Source organism: Podarcis gaigeae, assembly GCF_964106915.1.
Source record: "Podarcis gaigeae genome assembly, chromosome: 11".
Lineage (NCBI taxonomy): Eukaryota > Metazoa > Chordata > Lepidosauria > Squamata > Lacertidae > Podarcis > Podarcis gaigeae.
Window position 1 is genome coordinate 62773223 of NC_139687.1, and position 22918 is coordinate 62796140.

Consider the following 22918-nt stretch of genomic DNA (forward strand, 5'->3'; position numbering starts at 1 on the left):
AGGCAGTGGAAGACAGGAGTGCCTGGCGTGCTCTGGTCCAGGGATTCACGAAGAGTCGGACATGACTAAACGACTCAACAACAACAAGAGAAAAAGCTAATCACATTGAACAGTAGACTCACAAAAAATGAGTAGCAGTTTGAATTCAAGTGTGCCAAGCTTTGTGTGTGGGGGGGGGGGGGATGAGGAGCGGAGCAGTTTTGCACCCGTAGCTTCTCCCCTCCCTGCCGAAGCAACTTCCCTTATCTCCTGGAACACCCGGACCCAGACTCAGTGGCAGGTGAGCAAACAGAAGTGGCTTTTCGGTTCTCTCCTCCCTGTTCTTTATTTTGGAGATTCTCCACGGCAATTTCTGCCAAGTACCCGTAAAACTCTTGGCCAAACAAGCCAGCGGGCAGGAGAGGGCCAGCGAGCCGGTGGGATGCTATTTATAACCCAGATGCCATTTAAGAGATAAGCTGAGGGAATTTAAGCAGGATTTAAGCTAAGCAGTTATCTGTGACCGGCGGACACAGTGTGCATTACGTTAGATTTACCGGAGAATGAGACGGGGAGGGAATTTGAAAAAATAAAATAAAAAGGGACACCTGTTGCCAAAGCAACCATCTAGAAACACGATGGCATTTGGGCTGCCATTAGCGCTGTGGCGAACAGCTGCGATTCTCCCCCCAGCCTCTCCACCAAGGTCCCAGGAGTGACAGCAGCATAAATTTGTCTTCCATCTCCATTTGGAAGAAGGAAAGTATTCAAGAGCCACTGTATATCCGTGTGGATTCTTTCGACATGTGCTCTACGCTCCCTCCATCCTAAGTCTTCAGTGCGAACTGCTGCAGCCTCCAGTAAACGGCAGCAGTGAAACCTGAGTTTGTCTGTTCCTTCTACCTCTTTCCGGGTGCATTCAGTTTGGAGATTGCTTGGCACAGCACACAAAACTTAGGTTCCACACCACTTTCCCAACCAACCCCATACACTGCTGCAAGCTCAGAGTAGGGTTGGTGGGACCTGTGATGTGCTTGAAGTGTTTGGCATCTGTCTGTCTTGGGAGACAATGGAAGAGTATGCCTTCCGGGGTGAAGTCAATACAGTGGTACCTCGGGTTAAGAACTTAATTCGTTCCGGAGGTCTGTTCTTAACCTGAAACTGTCCTTAACCTGAAGAACCACTTTAGCTAATGGGGCCTCCTGCTGCCGCCGCGCCGCCGGAGCACGATTTCTGTTCTCATCCTGAAGCAAAGTTCTTAACCCGAGGTATTATTTTTGGGTTAGTGGAGTCTTTAACCTGAAGCGTATGTAACCTGAGGCACCACTATAATAATAATAATAATAATAATAATAATAATAATAATAATAATAATAATAATAATAATATTTTTTTATTTATACCCCGCCCATCTAGCTGGGCTTCCCAGCCACCCTGGGCAGCTTCCAACAAAGTATTGAAATATAGTGGTCTGTTAAACATTAGAAGCTTCCCTAAACAGGGCTGCCTTCAGGTGTCTTCTAAACGTCTGGTAGTTGTTTTTCTCTTTGACATCTGGTGGGAGGGCATTCCACAGGGCGGGTGCTACCACCGAGAAGGCCCTCTGCCTGGTTCCCTGTAACTTGGCTTCTCGCAGGGAGGGAACCGCCAGAAGACCCTTGGAGCCGGACCTCAGTGTCCGGGCTGAACAATGGGGGTGGAGACGCTCCTTCAGGTATACTCAGCCGAGGCCATTTAGGGCTTTCAAGGTCAGCACCAACACTTTGAATTGTGCTCGTAAACGTACTGGGAGCCAATGTAGATATTTTTTTTTTATATAAGATATTTATTAAGATTTCAAAATTTAAACAAAAACAATAATAAAAAACACAAACAGAAAAAATAACAAAAATACAAAATACAAAACTAAAAAACAATTAAAAACACATAAAATTCCATTCACTTATTTTCTTATAACTTACTTCCCAGACCTCCTCATACCTCCCCGTTTTGTATTCCAGTTCGAATTGTTAATTCAGCAAATCCTCACCATAAATTTTCACTTAATTTTCAACCTTTCTTTCTTTCCCCCCCCCTCAATTATCTTAAGCATTACAGCTAATAAACCACTTGATTTCAAACCAACATCATTCTAACATTCATTAATTTTACAATATTTCCCTAGATAGTCCTTAAATTTCTTCCAGTCTTCTTCCGCTGACTCCTTTCCCTGGTCTCGGATTCTGCCAGTCATTTCTGCCAGTCCCATATATTCTATCACCTTCATCTGCCATTCTTCCAGAGTGGGTAGATCTTGTGTCTTCCAATACTTTGCGATAAGTATTCTTGCTGCTGTTGTTGCATACATAAAAAATGTTCTGTCCTTCTTTGGCACCAATTGGCCGACCATGCCCAGGAGAAAGGCCCAATGTAGATCTTTCAAGACCGGTGTTATGTGGTCTCGGCGGCTGTCCCCTGTCACCAGTCTAGCTACCGCATTCTGGATTAGTTGTAGTTGCTGAGGAGAAACCATCCATTGGAGAGTTACAGAGACTGATATGGGAGAGATATGTTTCATTGCAGCTGTAGTCTTGTGAAGGGAGAGGGAAATATTGAAAGTCTTGCACGTTTGGCCCATCAGTGTGACCAGATCGGGGAGTCTGCAGTCTGGGGCTATGGACAAGCTAAGACCTTTCCAGTCCACATATCAAATTGAAATGAATTGGCAGCAGAATCTCACTTCAGCATTAGTAACAGGGTAGCACCCTTCTCTGAACCTGGGAGCAGCAGGACTCATGGAAGAAAAGGCCCGCAATGGCTATTGGCCATGATGGCTATTTTCTATTGCCACTGTTGGGGGCAGTATGTCTCTGAATGGGAGTCAGAAGGGCGAAGAGTCTTGCTGTGCTCAGGTTTTGCCTCTGGGCTTCCCACTGGGGCATCTGGTTGGCCACAATGGGAACAGGATACTGGGCTTCTGGGATTGGACTGTTAGAATTCCTGCTCTGTGGTTGCAGTCATGGGATTTTTGTCTATCACATGACGGTGTATGTTTTGACTCCGCAAAGTGGGAAGTGACAGAGACAGGATGTTTGTGTTACTGTGTTCCATGAAGTGGGACTATTGTCCTTTGTTCTTTCTCTCTTTGCTGTCTGATGCTGTCAACTTTTCCCTTTTCTTGCAAGGAATCCTATTCGGAATAAGGGAATTTCCCTTTAAAAAAAGGTAAAAGTTGACAGCTATGTGTTAGAGAGAGAGGGAGCCATGTTGCAGTGCTCCATGTGTGTTTATATGTAAATAAAGTAGATTAGCCAATCTACTTTATTTAGATTAGTGAGAGCTGGACCATAAAGAAGGCTGATCGCCGAAGAATTGATGCTTTTGAATTATGGTGCTGGAGGAGACTCTTGAGGGTCCCATGGACTTCAAGAAGATCAAACACATCCATTCTTCTTTTTTTTTTTTAAAAAAAAAATTATTAGTTTTTCAAGACAAATAAAAAACAACACAACATAAACACATAAACAAACAAAAACATATAAACATGCATAATTTCATAACCTTTTCCCCATAAACCTTACTTCTCGGATTTCCCCTTACCTTACCTCCCCTTCACTGCATCCCTGTTTTAAAATTTCTTCAACAACACTTCAAACCAATTAACTAATCACTTATTTTCTTTTTAAATTTCTTCTCATGATTAATCAATCAATCAATTACAGCTGTATTTCTATGTTTTCCTTTCCCTTGACATTTTAGCACTCATCAATATTGTAACAGTTCTTAAGATATACTTTAAATTTCTTCCAGTCTTCTTCTACCGTCTCTTTTTCTTGGTCACGGATTCTGCCAGTCATCTCCGCCAGTCCCATGTAGTCAATCACCTTCGTCTGCCATTCTTCCAGTGTGGGTAGTTCTTGTGTCTTCCAATACTTTGCTAAAAGGATCCTTGCTGCTGTAGTGGCGTACATAAAAAATGTTCTATCCTTCTTTGACACCAACTGGCCGACCATGCCCAGGAGAAATGCCTCTGGTTTCTTGTGAAAAGTACATTTAAGTACCTTTTTAATTTCATTATAAATCATTTCCCAGAAGGCCTTAATCCTCGGGCAAGTCCACCAAAGGTGAAAGAAGGTACCTTCGGTCGCATTACATTTCCAACATTTATTATTGGGCAAGTGATACAAACACATCCATTCTTAAGGAAATCAGCCCTGAGTGCTCACTGGAAGGACACATCCTGAAGCTGAGGCTCCAAGACTTTGGCCACCTCATGAGAAGAGAAGACTCCCTGGAAAAGACCCTGATGCTGGGAAAGATGGAGGGCACAAGGAGAAGGGGACGACAGAGGATGAGATGGTGGGACAGTGTTCTCGAAGCTACCAGCATGAGTCTGACCAAACTGCGGGAGGCAGTGGGAGACAGGAGTGCCTGGTGTGCTCTGGTCCATGGGGTCACGAAGAGTCGGCCACGACTAAACGACTAAACAACAACAAGATTATCCAAAATGCTGAGTTGCTGAGGTCTGTCACGCATGATGCACAAAGTCTGTGGATCCCTAAGTGTGTCGGTGTCGGTTGGCATTGGTCGCTGTGATTTTCAGGCAGAAGAAAGCTTATGAAGCTCCCAGACGATCGTCCAGGAGGGAGAGAACATGCCAGTCAGGCATGTGTCTCTGCCAGGGTCCTACTCGAGTGTAGGCTGAACTCCTGACATGAATAAGATGAGCCTTAGTTTCCTTTCCCACTCCACAGTTCTGTGATTCAATGATCTCTTGCAGTCATTTTGGCAATGCCTTCAGATGCGATGGAGGGAAACAGGCCTTGCTCCAAATCTGGCCGGCAAAAGACTTTGCTTCAGCAGTGAGCGCATCGTCCCTCACGGGTGATTTGAACTCGGCGCTCTTGCCAAAAGCACCAGGTGGGAGACGCCCCCTGCTAGCCCTAGACAGGGGCAGTTAGAGCTTCTCCATCAAGGGAAGGTCACCTTGGTCTCCAGGCTGCGCTCTTGTCTGGCTACGGCACCACGGGGAAATGTAACTCGGATGTGAAAAGACTGAACATTATTTGCAATGTCAAAGCGCACCCTCCTCCCACCCCAAAGCCTTGAGGGACGGAGCCCAGAGCTGTGACTTTTGAAAGAGGGTGTTAAATGAGATGCACAAGCAACGGCAAGCTGGAAAAAGCCAACAGTTCTTCGCTGATAGCTTTGTTGGCTTGGGGAGGGGGGGAATGAGTGCATTCTCACCCCCGCTTGCTCTTTATTTACTGAACTGCTCTGCCTTCAGATTAACTCCACTCTCATCCTCCTTTATTTGTTTCAGACCACATACTAAATCCCAAGCAGGCTCAGTAGGGAGCTTCGTGCAAAAACAAAATAAAATAAAAATAAAGACTCCGCGTGGTGGTAGCGGAGGGCAGGGGGGAGAAGGGGCTTGACGAATGGCTGCAGCATTTGGGATGCTTTCCCTTTTAAGCGCAGGGAAAAATATAGCCCAGGAAAGTCAGTTAATTGCAAAAGTGCGCTCTCTCTCTCTCTCTCTCTCTCTCTCTCTCTCTATCACAGGGCAGCCATTTGCTTTGAGAGCAGCCGCTCCCCAGAACAGCCATGGAGGGAAACTGCCAATTTATAAGCACAACATCAGAGTGGTTGACTAGCACAGCCAGGACCCACACCTTTAGGAGGCAGGAGATGTCACAGCAAGACCATCCATTTTGGAGCAGGGCAGGTGAAGGCAAGGTTGGTGCCCGAATGGTTGCTCAGCAGCAGAACTTTAGAATCACACAATTCTAGCGTTGGGACACCCAAAGGTCCTCTAGTCCAACCCTCTGCAATGCAGGGATCACAGTGAAAGAATCCTTGTCACATGGCCACCCAAGGTGCTGGCCTCTTCTCCAATGAAGTGTTATAAGAAAAAAAACTGCTCCTTTTCCCTTACGGGGTATTCAAGAGCCCGTATAGAGTCCTTAAGTGGGTTCCCTATCAGTAAGAGAAAATGACAGAGGCCAACCAGAGTATATTGAGAAGCAAAGCGGCTAGTAAGCCTGATCTTTATTGCAATGGAAAAGTACTGTTGCAACAGGGTCCCCACTCCCCACACACAGGAGGGAGGAGAGAACCCAGAACCATGGCGTGCAAGCCCTAATATAGACTTTTGAAACTGTCTACCCTATAACTCAAGTACCCCCCCCCCACACACATCATACATACATCACAGAAGGGGGCGGTCTGCAGCAGAAATCCTGTCTGCCAGGATACCTGATAATGATCACTGATTGCTTTACCTGGGCAGCCTGGCCATTCTTTTGTGATGGTTGTTGTTGTTTAGTCGTTTAGTCGTGTCCGACTCTTCGTGACCCCATGGTCCTGAGCACGCCAGGCACTCCTGTCTTCCACTGCCTCCCGCAGCTTGATCAAACTCATGCTGGGAGCTTCGAGAACACTGTCCAACCACTTGTGATGGTAAATACTTTAATTCCTGGATCCAGGTCACAGGCTCACCCTATTCATACCCAAAGACAATGGAGAGGTTTTCCCATTTCCTTCCTCTTTGCAGAGAAATATTTGAGATCAATTTGGGAGAGTCAAAATGGCTTCAGGTTTGTTCTCTTAGACACGTGGTTTATATACTTATGTATGTCTTTGCCTTGTACATTTATGAACATTTATTTTATATTTGAGACCTTAGAATTCTTATGACAGAAGGTTTAGAATGAGAGATTGAGTGATCATCTGTCAGGGATTCTCTGCAGAGGATTGAACGAGATGAACCTTGGGGTACTTTCCAAACTTCTAGTTCTGTGCTTCAACTTTTGATTTAAAACCCCAGATGAATTGATAGCACAGTTCTCCAGAATTTTTCTGATCCTCAGATTTACCGGTAGCTGGCAACCCAAAATCTGCAGTGATGCAAGGTGGAGTTAGCCGTCCAATCAGGAAAACATCTGTCACATCTGGAAGAGCATGCCCACTGTCTACAGGATGATTCCAAAATCACTGTTACCGCAAGACTGGCAAGAAACCAAAGCTATTGCATGTTTTGTTCCTCGTGACCCCGGGAACGCCCAAATGCAAACCACCACCAACCTTGTATCCACCAGATGTTTTGGACTACAATACACATCAGCATCTGAGTTACAGGCCCAAACATCTGGAGGGGCCTGACTGACAAAGCCTGCCTTGATATTTCTCTGTGCTTTTCCCGTGTTGTCCTTGGAACTGGTTTTCAAAAAGACAACTGAACAAATAGTGTGAACCTGCCAGATTATTTAACAGGATCTTGCAATGATTCTTTTTTCCTCCCCCTTGAAATGAAGGCTGCTTAGTAGCCTTTAGTGCTGGAATGTCAAAAGGATTCTTTCCCTCCTCTGTTAAGAACTGGAGCGGTTGCTGAAAAACTGGCATCTGTGCCTTGTGCATGCCCAGGAACAGCCGCAAGGGGGAGAGATCGCTGGGCAAAAGCAGCTCCATCCAGGAGGGATGGAAGGCTTGAATGCCACTGGAAAAAATTATATGACAGTGCAGAGTTCCTGTGCCAAGCAAAGCCTCTGGGCAAGGCCTGGCAGTGGATGGGGAAAGTTCTATAGCTTGGTGGTGGAACAGCTGCATTGCTTGCAGAAGGTTCCTGAGTTAATTTAGTGTTAATTTAGTGTATTCCCAGTCCTGTAGAATACACTGCCACTACACATTGACGCAGTGGTGCTGTGGTTTAAACCACAGAGCCTAGGACGTGCCGATCAGAAGGTCGGCAGTTTGAATCCCTGCGACGGGGTGAGCTCCTGTTGCTCTGTCCCAGCTCCTTCCAACCTAGCAGTTCGAAAGCACGTCAAAGTGCAAGTAGATAAATAGGTACCACTCTGGCGGGAAGGTAAACAGTGTTTCCGTGTGCTGCTCTGGTTCACCAGAAGCAGCTTAGTCCTGCTGGCCACATGACCCGGAAGCTGTATGCCGGCTCCCTCAGCCAATAAAGCGAGATGAGTGCCGCAACCCCAAAGTCGGCCATGACTGGACCTATTGGTCAGGGGTCCCTTTACCTTTAGCAACAGGGAGTCAGTAGTGGGGATGGGGGACAAAAGACCCTGGGCCCAAGCGCACATGCATATTGTATAAAGGGTGCAAAGCCCTTCTTTCGCAAACTGCGAAACATAAATGCGCAGAGTTTTTTTAAAAAAACTGGGCAGCAGCATGCCGCATGCCCATGACTCCCGAGCCTCCCCCAATCTCCTTCCCCCTTCCCCCTTTGTTTTGACTGATCAGGGGAGGCTTGGGGGTCACGGGCGGGCAGCTATTGCCCAGGAGGGGCCAGCCTTTAGTGCAGTTGGCTCAGGCTGGCTTCAGGAGCTGCTCGCTGCTCGCTGCTCACTGCTGTGGCTCAGGAAAAATGGCGGGCGCCACATCAGGGAGCAGCTCGTGAAGCCAGCCCGAGCCAACTGCTGCTGCCACATTTTCCCGGGGACAGATATGCAAATCTGGGGACTGTCCCCGGGAACCAAGGACATCTTGGTAACCCTAGGCCAAAGGCCCCCCCACCAGTCTAGCATCCTGTTCTCACAGTAGCCAACCAGATGCCCAACCAGATGATTGTCATTTCCTCCACAGGGTTGTCCAATCCAAGTTGGTGGCCCTCTCTGTCTCCCATGGGAGCTAGTTCCATCCTTTGACCATGTGCCACAGGAGTTATGAGAGGGATAAAAACTTTCCCCTCTCCATTTTCTCCATGCTATATATAATAGTATAGACTTCTATCACGTTGCTGCTAGCTCTCCTTCGCTGTAAACTGATCAGTCCCAAACGCTTCAACTTTTCCTCTTAGAGAAGTCGTTTTATCCTCATGATCATTTTGATGGCCCATCTCTGTACCTTTCCTAACTCTACAGTATTTGGATTTAGGGCACCAATGGCTGTAGCCTTTCCGCATTACTTTGTAACCTTATTAGCAACCAATATATACAGTCATACCTTGGGTTGAATATGCTTCAGGTTAAGTGTTTTCAGGTTATGCTCCGCGGCGACCTGGAAGTAACAGAACGCACTACTTCTGGGTTTCGCTGCTTGTGCATGTGCAGACGCTCAAAATGACGACACGTGCATGTGCAGAAGTGGTGAATCGTGACCCACGCACGTTCAGACATGGGTTGTGTTCGCTTCTGGATGCAAACAGGGCTCCAGAACAGATCCCGTTCACGTCCAGAGGTACCACTGTACTTTTCTGTAAATGAGGTGCTGTTTGCTTTTACTTCTAAGGCTTCAGCAGGACTGAGTTGGGTGAGTGAGTGATCAAACTCCTTGTAAGGCTTCATCCAAGGGGCTTTGTAGATGTCGCTGCAAAACTGCAAACAGCTTTCCCCCTCCTGTTATCAAAGCTCCAGCATCTCCCATTTTCTCAGAAGACAAGAAAGTCATCAAACCACAGGAATATTCCCAAAGCGCTGGGACCATCTGGCAGTCTCCAAACGCATCTGCTGCTGATCTCATTAATGCAAGTGTGGGAAGAAGGAATCCCTCAGCCATCCGCTCGGAGAATGATGCCCACCCCAAGCAACAGGAGAAGAGAGAGGGACGTGGCTAACTTTGCTAATGACATGGGTGTTGCGCTGAGGAGAAACCTCCGAGGCTTTGTGATATCAAAAGAGGAACATCCCTTTGATTTGTAAATCATTCGGATTGGCAACAAATTCCAACGCAACTGTAGGCTAACAGAACCTGAATCATCCTGGGCTCTTGTTTGTGCCACGAAAGCTGAAAGCCCCCCCGTGCCCAAGAGAGAGGAATTGGCATGCTCAGGTGGGCACAGGTACAAAACATCTGCACAGGAAAACCCCTAAAGAGGCCAGAATGGGAGGATGTGGAAGAAATTCTGTAACTATGCAAGAATGAAGCCTGAGGATAAAACTGGTAAGGACCAGTTTAGGAGAAACACAACGCTGGCCTGTTTCAGTGGAAAACAGCTCCAGGTAAGGTGCAAAGAGGACTCTGCCTGTACAGTAAAGAAAAAACGGGTTGAGTAAGTGTTTTCAAGATAGAATGAGAGATAGTGGAGTAAGAGGGTGGCAAAAGCTGGTCGGAGAGAGGATGAAACAGCCAAGACACTGCATTTCCCCACTATATGGAAAGTATCATTATGAAAAGCTCTCGCAGGCTCTTTGGACTCTATCCTGCAATGCACTACAGAATAAAGCCTGAAATATTGGGGATTTAGTGTGAACCTCCTGATTGAATCCCCAAAGGGAATTTCCCCCCACAGGGAACCATCCTAGACAGGTTTAAAAAAAAAGGTAAAGGACCCCCGGATGGATAAGTCCAGTCAAAGGTGACTATGGGATTGCGGCGCTCATCTCGCTTTCAGGCCGAGGGAGGCAGCGTTTGTCCACAGGCGGCTTTCCGGGTCATGTGATCAGCATGACTAAACTGATTCTGGCCCAGTGGAACACTGTGATGGAAACCAGAGCGCATGGAAATGCCATTTACCTTCCCGCCACAGTGGTACCTATTTATCTATTAGCACTGGTGTGCTTTCGAACTGATAGGTTGGCAGGAGCTGCAACAGAGGAACGGGAGCTCACTTCGTAGTGGGGATTTGAAGCGCCGACCTTCTGATCGGCAAGCCCAAGAGGCTCAGTGGTTTAGACCACAGGGAACCATCCTAGACAACTGCTGGCTAACTCAGCGCCATGGGATGCCGAGAGCTGGAAGCCCTCTTTGCACATGACTTGCACACATGAATAGGGGTGCTGTGGGTCCATGCTTCTGGTCCTGCCCCAATGTGCATGCTCCCTGCCTCCCCAGTCCTGCTCTTGACATCCATGCATCAAGTCCCAGACATTCTGCAGGTTTCCAGGATCTAGGGGGGCTCCGTATGAAGAGGTAAACTTAACCCTGCTCCAAATGTCCACTTAACACAAGAGAGGAGCCAGACCTGAAGCCAGCAGTCATATCACATTAATTTTAATTTGTTTCTCTCAAGATCTCTTCTTTGGAATGGTTGTTCTGATTATTTTTTTCCAGTTGTTTTATTTGATGCATTATTGATCCGTGTTTTATTGGGACTTTTAATCTTTCTTCTTTATTTTTGCGCATTACACAGTGAGCTAATAGTATTGGGTAGCTGGAAATGGAATAAAAGGAGCCCTGGGCAGTTGCTGCTGCTTGGGGTAGCCAGGTGGGCCAGTACTCTCATCTGGCGTTGCAAATTATTGACACTGGAGTGTGCATCTTTTGGACCTCCAAGAGCAGTCAGTATTAGAGAGGTAGGATCTATGGAGAAGGGTTGTCCATGGAAAGAGTGGTTTTGTGTCCCTGGGTGTGTTCTGTAATCTAAACTGTAAAGCGTGCCCCTTTAGCAATCCAAAAAATTGAACCCACTATCTGCTTTAAGGACTCTGTATCAGGAAATTTTCACGTCTCCATGTAGCTCAATATTGTCTCCAGGGTTTCAGGCAGAGGACAATCCCAGCCCCATCTGGAGATGCTGGGGATTTATTTATTTATATGTATATAAAAATATATATATTGCTGTATCATAAAAATAGACCCAAGCAGTTTACAGCAATAAGAATATCAACCACACAATAAAAACCATTTTTAAAAAAGAGAGTTAAAAACAGACCATCGGGAAGGATATCTGCTAAATGACCTGCATAGACCTGGCAGAATAGAAAAGTTTTTGGTAGACATTTAAAAGTTGGTGCAGAAGGCACTTGATGAATCTGTTGTTGTTGACATCCATCTGTCTCAAGAGACAATGGAGTCTCCTCCAGGGCCGAGGTCAAACTGCTGTGTTAGCAGCACCAAATTAACTCCTTGGGATGCAAGCATGGGCAGTGTGTCTGGAGGTCCTGGGTTGCCCAGTCGACAAGACCCCCTCTTGGCCTCTCCGATGGGGTCCAAAAGGAAAGTAGAGCTAGATGTTTGGCATTAGCTGGGCTGCAGGAGTTGTGGGAAGACGGCGTACAAGGCACCATCCAACCATCTTAGGAACTCCACTCCAGATTTATGTAGGGTTTACTCCTGAGCCTAATCTTCTCCCAAAGATGTCCTGCAAAGCAGTGAATGTTTAGGATCAGAGTTTTCCTTCCCAACTTGACAAGCCCCTCACTTGCCTCACTACGGAATGTGCAGAAACCAATTTTGTCCGCTCAATCCACCAGAGGCTGTCAATCTGTTGCGGCGTGCTTTCGAAATGCTAGGTTGGCAGGAGCAGGGACTGAGCAACGGGAGCTCACCCCGTCATTGCGGGGATTCGAACCGCCGACCTTCTGATCGGCAAGCCCCGGGCTCTGTGGTTTAACCCACAGCGTCACCCGCGGCCCTTGTGACTCCCTGTTGCTACTCAGATTCAAAAAAAAGGGGGGGAGTGTCCCCGGATTCACTGAAAAAAAATCTGTTAACCATACTTTGGCCTGATTCAGAAGGTTCTTCTAACATTCTTATGACTCTCTCTGCTCAGCATTCCTCTGCTATGAATCCTACAAGCCAACTCAGGATGAGGATTTTGGCTTTAAAAACAAAAACACGGCAGAAGGAAGTAAGGATAGAACTCTGCTCAACGTGTGGCATGAGCCTCACCTTCTCAAACAAGTGGATATTATATATATTTTGTCACTCGACAATTCCAACATCAAGCAGTGACTGGCTTATGTGAATGAATTGAGGTCAGTTTCACCCATGTTCTCATTCCCCAAGTTAAACACCCTGCAAAACTCAATTGCTCACTTTTATAATTAGAGATCTAGTATCGCCATTCTGGACAAACAGCCAAATGACGGTCTTGTTACTCCGTTGACCTCGTGCACCGCAGGAGCGATGATGAAAAGGCAGCGCTTGTCAATGCGCCCATTACATTGATGAGTCTCAGCCCCATGGCAGGTCCTAACGGGAGGAAGAAGAGACACACAGCACAGTACCTATGTATAGCTCACAATCAGCAATGCCTGATTGGGGCGTGTGGGATGGAGGCTCTCTCTGGCCTTTGCACAGAGCAACATGTGAGGAAGGGAGGAGAGGGTGGTGCTCAGGAGCCAATTCTGGGAATGATCTGCGCTGGGTCAGGCAGAAGGTTGACTGTGGAGAATAAAAGGAGAGAGACAGAACCATCAAAAGTATTCTGAATTAGTGTGATTATTCGGCAATGGATACACTCAGCTCCGACTCCAGTGTTGTTAAATATTTTTCTGGGTAGAAATTTAGTTCTCACTCACAAAGAGCTGTCAAGACATTTATTCAGTTGTAGCTCAGAGTGGGAAGACACTTCAGACTGTAAATATTGAGTGGTGGCACCAGAAAGTTTGTCTCTGTGAATGTGGGAAAATAAGCAGAGCCTGCAGGATCAGGCCAATGGCCCATCAAAGGCAGCATCCTCTTCTCACAGTGGCTGACCAGATACCTGGGGGAAACCTGGAAGCGGGAGCTGAGCAAAAGATCAACATCTAACCCAGCGTCCAAGCCTCACAGTGGCCAAGCAGATGTCCCAGGGGAAAACCCAAAAGCAGGACATGAGAGCCAGAACTCTCCTTCCTCCTGTGGCTTCTAGCTTCTGGTATTCAGAAGCATTGCTGCCTCCAAATGTGGATGAAGAGCACAGGGATCCTGGCTAGCAGCCATCGATAGCCATCTCCTCCATGAACTTGTCAACTTCTCTTATTTTGTTGGTGTTTAGTCATTTAGTCATGTCTGAATCTTCGTGACCCCATGGACCAGAGCATGCCAGGCCCTCCTGTCTTCCACTGCCTCCTGCAGTTTGGTCAAACTCATGTTCATAGCTTCAAGAACACTGTCCCACCATCTCGTCCTCTGTCGTCCCCTTCTCCTTGTGCCCTCCATCTTTCCCAACATCAGGGTCTTTTCCAGGGAGTCTTCTCTTCTCATGAGGTAGCCAAAGTCTTGGAGCCTCAGCTTCAGGATCTGTCCTTCCAGTGAGCACTCAGGGCTGATTTCCTTCAGAATGGAGAGGTTTGATCTTCTTGCAGTCCATGGGACTCTCCAGAGTCTCCTCCAACACCAGAATTCAAAAGCATCCATTCTTCGGCGATCAGCCTTCTTTATGGTCCAGCTCTCACTTCCATACATCACTACTGGGAAAACCATAACTTTAACTATACGGACCTTTGTTGGCAAGGTGATGTCTCTACTTCTCAAGATGCTGTCTAGGTTTGTCATCGCTTTTCTCCCAAGAAGCATCCAAGTCCATGGCCATCCCCACCTCCTGTGGCAGCGAGTTCCATAGTCTGACTATGTGTTGCGTGGAGGTGTGCCTTTCTTTTATCTGTCTTGGCAGTGATGTAGTAAGGGGGGCACAGGGATGGTTGCCCCGGGCACAAAACTGTTGGGGTGCAAATCTCAACACCAGCTTCTCCGTGAGAACCAGGAAGTGACCTCTCTACCTCTTTTGTTCTTCTCTCTGTGGCTGCAATGTCCTGGATGATGCAGACTTTAAAAGCGCATGCGTACTCCATCTGTTTCCCTCCCTCCCACCCCGGATACTGGCAAGCCACGCTACGCCACTGTGCCCTGGATCAACCAACATGCAGCTTCACTGGATGTTCATCTGTTCCAGTGTTACGAGAGAGGAAGGGAAACTTTTCTCCATCCACTCTCTCCATGCCATGCATTATTTTACAAGCTTCCACCCTGTTGCTTCTTACTTGCCTTTTATGTGAGCTAAAAAGTCCCAGATGCTGCAACTTTCAGATGGCAAAGGTGTTTGCTCACGAGTAAGCAGGCAGGACTGCAACCTGTCTTTTACAGGTTTTATTTAGGTGCAAAACTATTTACAGTGCAGAACCCAAAGTTCATGTCTGCCTCAATCGCTAGCAGAATCCGGGAGTGCTTGTTCCCTGGACATCCCCCAGCATAAAAGTCTTGTTACGCCCAGCCTTTTCCTTCCCTCTTTGCGCTGTAGACTTCTGCTCAGGGTGGATGATGGAAGGGGCATGCTTCCCTCCTGGCCAGCTTTACCAGGAGTGGTGTTGAGTCTCCTACCAGCATCCTCTGGTCCTTTCACCTCTTCCCCACTGAAGGTGGGGTTTTCCACATCACCGGAAGAACTGCTTTGCAAGATTTTCGGAGGCCCCCTGTAACACAACTGCCCCTATTTCCTGCCCCTGTTCTGATGGCAGTTCTCTGACAGCAACCATCCCTCATAAGGCAGTTGCTCCACCCCCAGATCATTTGAATTGCCTTTTTCTGAACCATTTCACTTCCAGGCCGTGATCTGCGGTGGGGCAGGGATATGAACAGGCCATCTCCCAGAGTGCTTGAAGCCCCTCGCAGTCTTAGGTTGACTGTCTAGTGACCCCGTGGTCTTGCCCTAGAAATCCCAGAGCAAATAAACAAGCAAAGCACAATCTAAGCCCAAAAAGAAAGTGGGGGGGGGGGAATGCCATCAGGAAGGCGAGAGACAGCAGAGGAAATTGCCACTTAAGTACATGCCGCTTTGCGGATTAACAAGCGGGTTTGGAAGAAGCAAGAGGCAGTGGGAATGAGAGGCAGGAGGCTTTGCAAGAAGCTTACGGCAAGCAGGGGGCATGCAGACACTCTTGCTGAGGATCAAAGCCCTTCCAGAGGAAAGACAACCTGATGTTATTTTTCTTGGCAGGAGACTCTCCCAGAGCTGTTCAAATCGCAGTTCTCTCTGGGGATCAAGGGTACCTTGTCAAGGCCTCGTGGGAAATCTCCCAATCTCTTCTTAGGAGTAAACAACATGCTCCCTTATGGATCCAACAGTTGTGTAACAATAGAACGGATCAACCTGGTGGTGGGGTGGTGGAGGTGGGGGTCGCATCCTATTTCAGGCCCCCCCTATTTTACATGGTGGGAACAGAAGGATGGCCTCCCTCCACAGCCCAAATGCCATTGCTGCCTTCAAGGTCTTGATAATGCCAACAGTGAAGGAACCAAAAGAATCATGGTGGCAGCAGGGGGGGGGGTCAGAGTTAGGGTGGTGGCTGGAGGCGGCTGGCACATGGATGGCAGCTAACAGACTGAGGTTGAATCCTGACAAGACAGAAGTACTGTTTTTGGGGACAGAGGGCAGGTATCTAAGAGAAGTCTAAACAATCTTCCCTAAAACCTCAGCGAAGCCACAGAGAAGGTCCTTTGCTGCCTCCCAAGTGTCAGAGACCAGGCTGAGGAGTGATGCTCTGATGAGGAATGGTGGGAGTCTCCCCCTCCCCTTGCTCCTGACCAGGATCCTGAAGCTGCTCAGGAGCAGTGGGACAGTATAGATTTAGAACAGTGGTTTGCAGAGGAGCATAGTTCTGAAGACAAAAGTTGGGAAGAACTTGGGGGGTGAACAGTGAGGTGAAGAAGAACTGGAATAGAGAGAGCTAACAGACTCTCTCTCTCACTGGAAAGTGTCCAGCCTATCAGTCCAAGGTCACGTAGAGCAGATAAGGTGACTACACGAAAAGCACGGTGGTTGCGAGATCAGGTTGCAAGGCACAGAAGTGATGGGGTGCTTAGGGGGGAAGTGAGTGAAAACCTTAATTGGGAGCACCTTCATTCTGAGAATGGATGCTTTGTCCTTTTGCTGTCATCATTAAAAACTATTCATACGTCAGCCTAGTTCTAATTGTCTCACTATCGACCACAGATGGTGCTGCAGCCAGAGCGCTCAATTCACGGCAGCCTCAGCACTTTGCTGCCAGGGCTGTCTTAAGCAATCCGGCACCATGGTGCAAAGCTCCACCCCCCTTTCCCAGAGTTGTTGACTTTTTTTAGGGCAGGAGGAGGTGGGCAGCTGCTGGAGGGCAGCTCCTCCAGCAGGGAAGAGGTGGAGACTAAACATGGCACCTCCCGGCTCAGCTGGCCGCTTTGTGCCACGGTGGCCTCGGCAGGCAGCACACCGAGCGAGCGGGTCTTTGCTGAGCGAGCGAGGGCACTGCTCCTGCTGAGCGTTGACTCGATTTTCCCTTTAGCCTTCTGGCACCCCGCAGAATTCGGCGCCTGCAAGCTAAAAGGGAAAAACTGAGTCAACGCTTGGTGGGAGTGGCGCACGTACCCTTGCTCACTCAGCGCGCTTGTTTGGTGTTCCTGGGTGTGCTGGTCCCGAGGGTTAACCATGTGGCGAGGTCCAGGTCCAGTCCGAGGTCGAGGGTGCGGTATGGATGCTGTCTGTCAAAGCTGAAGCTGGGTCCAAGGCAGGGAGTCGGGTGAGGCCAGGAACTCTGGCAGAAGAGCAGGACAGGGTGCAGGCAGGAACAGGCTACCAACAATGTTGCTCCTGCAACTTGGGACTGGGGCTGGCTGGCTTTTATCTGCCCTGAGGCATAGGGTGGCCCCGGTCCACAGGTGACTCGTCTCTCCTGGCCTGGAGGCGAGCACTCCTCCTGTGGGAACTTAGTTCCCTCCGCCTCTCTGCCCTGAGCCTCTGCAGCTCAGGAGAGGCTGGAGGGTTACCAGACCCAGAGGCAACCTCAGCTTCCTCTGATGGGGCTGAGAGTGGAGCACCTGCAGGCAATGGGTCCTCCACCCCCTCAGGAGCCAGAGCAGACTCAGCTGATGCCTGCACCTGAGGACCCAGCCCTGGCTCAGCCCCTTCAGGCTCATGCCCCAGCCCCGGCTCAGCGGGTTCTGGAGGCGGGGACTCCTGTGCAGGCTGGGATTCCTCAGGTTCAGCCTCCGAGTCTGAATCCCAGCCCATCACACCAGGACTCTTGCCCTCCAGAACTTGGCGCCCCGGCGTCCCATGCCACTAGCCTCTGTGGGTAAGATGGGGCTTTTTGCCACCTGCAGACATGTGATTTTTGCCCCGCCTGCCTCCCCTGCGACCTGGCACAAAAGGGCTTCTGTCCACACAGGTGTGCATTGTCACATTGTTGAAGCTTTCAGAGGCATCAAGTTTGAATGGCACGTCTTGGCTTCATGATTGCCAGCGCCTTGGCTAAGCAACCTCACCTCTTGGCATGCAGCGAGAGTGTGCCCCTTCGCAGTTTTATCAGATGACAAGATATTGATGGATGGAGGGCTCTGAATGGCAAAGAGAGAGAGAGAAATCTCTGGAACCTGAAATGGTAGGAATGAATCCTGCAAAGGGTTAAACCAACATTTGTCAAACCTTTTGAACTTGCCCTCCTTTTTAAACTTATCTTGGTTCCTGCCATCATCCTCAAACCCCCACATCCTGACCAAAACAGCACCAGGGAGGGGTGAAATCTGTCATTTTTTTGGTTTCCCCAGGTTTCTCACCCCCCCATCTTCAGTGCAGATAATCACATTTGTGCACTGACGTGCAATTCTTCAAAGAAAAAGTCCTTACAAAAAATTGTCAGCCTTTTATTCTACATTTCTCCTGAATAGGGGACTGACAACCACAGAGGTTGTGGACTCTCCTTCTTCAGAGGTTTGTCAACAGAGGTTGGATGGTCGTCTGTCAGGGATTCTTTAGTTGTGCATTCCTGCATTGCAGGGGGCTGGACTAGATGACCCTCGGGACCCCTTCCAACTCTACAGTTCTACGATTCTAATATACACAAATGTGCGCGTAATTGTCTCTAATATGCACATTCCCCCAAGCCATTTCCCCTAATTGTATAATGCATTTCTCTGCATATTATTGTGACTGGTATAAGCTCGCTTTCCTGTAATATGCCCATTTTTGTAGACATTTTGGGGTTTGGGGGTTTGGAGAGCTGCATTACAAAATTCAGAGAAGTGGGGATTTTGAAGGATTGCTGTGTTTCAGTTTGCGTATTGTTTGGGGGAAGTGCAGATTAGGCTGCTTAGCATTAAAACGCGAAACCGAAATGAATTCCTCCCCGCTTGTTCCCCAGCGCTGAAAATCTGTTTTCCGCAATCAATCATGCAAAAGTTCCTTGCATGCAGCTGGATGCATACAGTCTACTGCTGCATGACCAGGGGGGCCAATATTTCTTCTATAGTGGCATCACACAGGGAAATTGAATCTCTCATCCTTCCTAAAAGCAGAGACTAGAACGAAGCATCAACTCTCCACCAAATCAGGTGGGAATCGTGAGGAAAGTGTGATGCGATTCAAATCTATCCGTGCCTCAGATAATCTCCTTCCCCAGACTTTTGCATGCACTCCTTCCATATTTCCGTGTCCTGCTCCACCGTTTGAGCACAGTGAGCCCATGATGTAATACTGCAGCAAACAGGATCAGTCTAATCCCTAGGTATATTTTCATCACTGCCGTCACCTTCATTCTGTTCAGCACCAACAACTGCATTGTGAAAAGTGTGGAGAACCCAGGCGCTCCCAAAATACCTTTGCAATGTCCCAAAGGTTCAAAAATTATAAATGTGGTTGGAAGAGTGTATATCATTCAGAGGAAATTTGAAGTGGAGGGGGGGGGGATTATTGAAATGGCAGGTCAATGCAGTCGAGAAAAGGAAGTATAGCTAAAGCCTTTTAAGAGGGGTGTGCACCATATTCAGAAGCTGAAACAGGGTGATTCTTTTTTAAAATAATTTTTTATTTGTTTTTCATCCAGAAAAGCATACAGAAAATAAAAAAAAGCAAAAAAGGTTCTCTGGAGCCTTTTGACTTCCCTCCATCCCTCCATGGATTCCATTTCTAAATCTTGTTCCTGCATCTTTTACTGCAATCTATCTGTTATATATCCATAGTGCCCAAAGTTTGTGTTACTTTTCAAGTGTTATTGTATTCCTGCCAATGATTTCAACTGTTTACAGTGGTCTCTCAAATATGTTAAGAAGTTATTCCAGTCTTTCACAAATACTTGGTTTCCTGGTTTCTGATCTATCCCGTCAGTCTTGCCATTTCGGCATATTCTGCCACTCTTCTCTGGTTTTTCTTCTTTCCATCTCTGGGCTAAGAGCATCTGTGCTGCTGCTGTTGAACACATAAACAGTCTTTTCTTTTGGTGCTTCCATACCTATAATTCCTAACCAAAAAAGCCTCTGGTTTTTTTGACAAAAGTTATCTTAAACATTTTTTTCAGTTCATTATATATCATTTCCCAGAATGCTTTTACGGAAACGGGGTGATTCTTTGGTCTCCTACCTGCCGTAAGTGGGGTCTGCACGGGTTCTCGTGCCACCCTGTTTCTGTGCTTTTCAGTGCCAGATTTCCCATCTGTGGTGGTTCCCAAAATGGTGGGATTAGGGGTGGATATTTCAATTTTCAGCAGTGCCCCGTGCAAGGCCAAAATTCAGCACCCCTTACCTCCTGCTTTCTGTCCTCCTCAATTCACTATGTCATAACTCCTGCAGCGCCCCCTAGACTCAACACCCAGTGCGGCAGAACAGCTCGCGTTGCCCTAAATCTGCCTCTGGTGGGATCTCCTGTCAGTAGTTCATTCTCTCATTGCTGGATCATGTGATCTTTATTTACATTCCACACTGCTGGAGTGTGGGAACGGAAACTTAGATAAGAGCACATCCGTTCTTTGTGCTTTTGTTTTTCTGCTCTTTGTTCTCTGCTTTCGGATGAAGAAGATGTCTGTCAGACACTGCTCACACCAGCCATGTTTTGTTGTTTTAGGTAAAGAGACCCCTGACCATTAGGTCCAGTTGTGACCGACTCTGGGGTTGCGGCGCTCATCTCGCTTTATTGGCCGAGGGAGCCGGCGTACAGCTTCCGGGTCATGTGGCGAACCAGAGCAGCACACGGAAATGCCGTTTACCTTCCCGCTGGAGTGGTACCTATTTATCTACTTGCACTTTGACGTGCTTCCGAACTGCTAGGTGGGCAGGAGCAGGAGCCGAGGAATGGGAGCTCACCCCGTTGCGGGGATTCGAACCACTGACCTTTTGATCAGCAAGTCCTAAGCTCTGTGGTTTAACTCACAGCGCCACCCGCGTCCCCTTTGTTGTTTTAATTTGCTGTAAATTAATAAATTTCATGATGCCACATGTCTACAGAGCCTCACTTCCTGCATATCTCTGCTAAGCATACATACAGCTCCACTGCAGTTCTCCTCATACAGGCCATTGTACACACATCTCCTAGGGGAATGCTAAGAGGCAATGGGGCTGCCGGGGGGCACTGGAGATATAAATGTTTATCAGACTTTGAAAAACTGGTGTCCCTGGAACAATCTAGTGGGAATGTTGAGGATAGTAGGAGAGGATGTATTGATTAAATATTATCCTTCCTCACTCACGCTAGTGAGCTAGTAGCAGAGCACATCCCTTGCACATGGCTGGAAGCTAGTTGATGGATTTGTTAGAATCATTTGAGTTAAGCGATCCAGTCTGGCTTGTCCAGATGGGATTGTTCCTGGTAAATCCCCTTTAGTTCCCTCTTAAAAACAATAATGAGACAACAGTCTTCTATTAAATGTAATGATAAGGTTTACTTACATTCAGTTTACAGTATGATCCTGAAGGCAGGCTTTAGCTTGTAGTTACAGTTGCAGAGAAAAGTGTGGCTTCATCCTCTGTGAGGGATGAGCCCATGTGCTGCTGGCTGAGAGCCAGCAGACAGCAAAAGGCATCAAGAGAATCAAGAAGAGTGAGAGGAAGATGGCTGCGTGACTAGCCCCTTTATAGGGTCTGCCAGGGTCATGCCCATCTACCTGGTCACAAGCAGGAGGAGGATGCTCCAGACCAGGTGTGACAGGAAGTCCTCCTGGCTGGAGCAACATTCCCCTGGGTGTCCACTCTGGGCAAACAGGAAATGTTGTATTTGACTGCCTACGTGATGTTGCATCCCACAAATCTCAGCCATTTCATCCAATTAATTAAACCAATACAGTGGTACCTTCGGTTGTGCACGGGATCCTTTCCAGAGCTCCAGTCGGATCCCGAGGAATTCACAACTGGAGGTGCCTGTTCTGCGCATGAGGGCGGCAGAGTAGAGTGCTAGCGTAGAGTGCTAATGCGCATGTGCACTCAGCAAAACCCGGAAAAATACTTCCAGGTTTGCCGCGTGCGTAACCAGAAGGATACGCAACCAGAGGAGTGCCTATCCAGAGGTACCACTGTAGCTTTTGAATAAATGTGTAATTTGACATACTGTAAGTGTTTTAAACTCTATCATGTTAAAGTCTTCCATAGTGGGTCATGCAAATTGCTATTCTGAATGATGCTTTTTATAGCGCAAAGGGCACCTGGGATGAATTTCTGGACCTCCCAGAAGTTTGGGAACCCCTGCTCTAGATCCATGGGCTTTGCAAAACACGAACCTGTGCAAAATGTTGACTGCGGAGCGCTGAAGCGATCTAGATTTTTTGCTTGCTGGTTGGTTCATGCAAAGCAGCAGGTGATTTTGTTTTGAAGCTAAATGATTAATAATAATAATCATGAGATCCTCTGCTTTAAAAACAAATAAAAATCCAGATCTCTTCAGAACTTTACAAGAAGCATCTTAGAAACCCTTATATTATAATGTCTCTTAGAAACCCCCAAAAAGCCTATTATTTGGAGGTCTGTAAAGCCCCAGGCTCATCAGAGGTTCCCAGAAAGAAAAGTTCGCTTGAAGCTGCAAAGATTTTAAAGATGTACAGGCAAGAATACACATAGCTTGGCTGCCTCTTAATTATTTTAAGATAAGAAAGGGACAGCCCCCACTTCTCTCCTCCCCCCCAAAGGATTATGGAAGAAAGTGAATCCCTCTTAATTTTCACATTTAAAGATCCAAGACTTATCTGCAATTTGGCAAGCTTAATCCATTCTGGGCCCTATGTCTAATTTGACCAAAAGTGGAAAATATCATCACTGTTTTTAGATTTGTCATTATAGCAATGAATTGGGGAGCATAGCTTATTTTCATACAGAGCACCTTAGAACCTGAATTATGGATCATAGCGGAAAGACCACAGAGCAAGTCTTCACATCTTCAAATATCTGAAGGGCTGTCACATGAAAAATGGAGCAAGCTTATTTTCTCCTGCTCCGGAGGGTTGGATCCGAACCAATGGATAAGGCCGTGTCCAGAAAGTGGTGGTGGGGGGTGAGTGTTCAGACCCCTGGGCTCTCACTTGTGGGGTGCCTCAGGGTTCTGTCCTCTCCCCCATGCTTTTTAATATCTATATGAAGC

The 22918-nt window shown here is 47.5% G+C and overlaps 1 long non-coding RNA gene across 1 annotated transcript; it reads left to right on the forward strand.

The window, feature by feature from the left end:
- The first annotated feature begins 215 nt into the window (after nucleotides 1–215).
- LOC310827248 lies at nucleotides 216–20788 on the forward strand. Its single transcript, XR_014556255.1, has 2 exons — nucleotides 216–280; nucleotides 20420–20788. It is a non-coding gene; the product is annotated as an uncharacterized lncRNA (long non-coding RNA).
- The last annotated feature ends 2130 nt before the right edge of the window (nucleotides 20789–22918 follow it).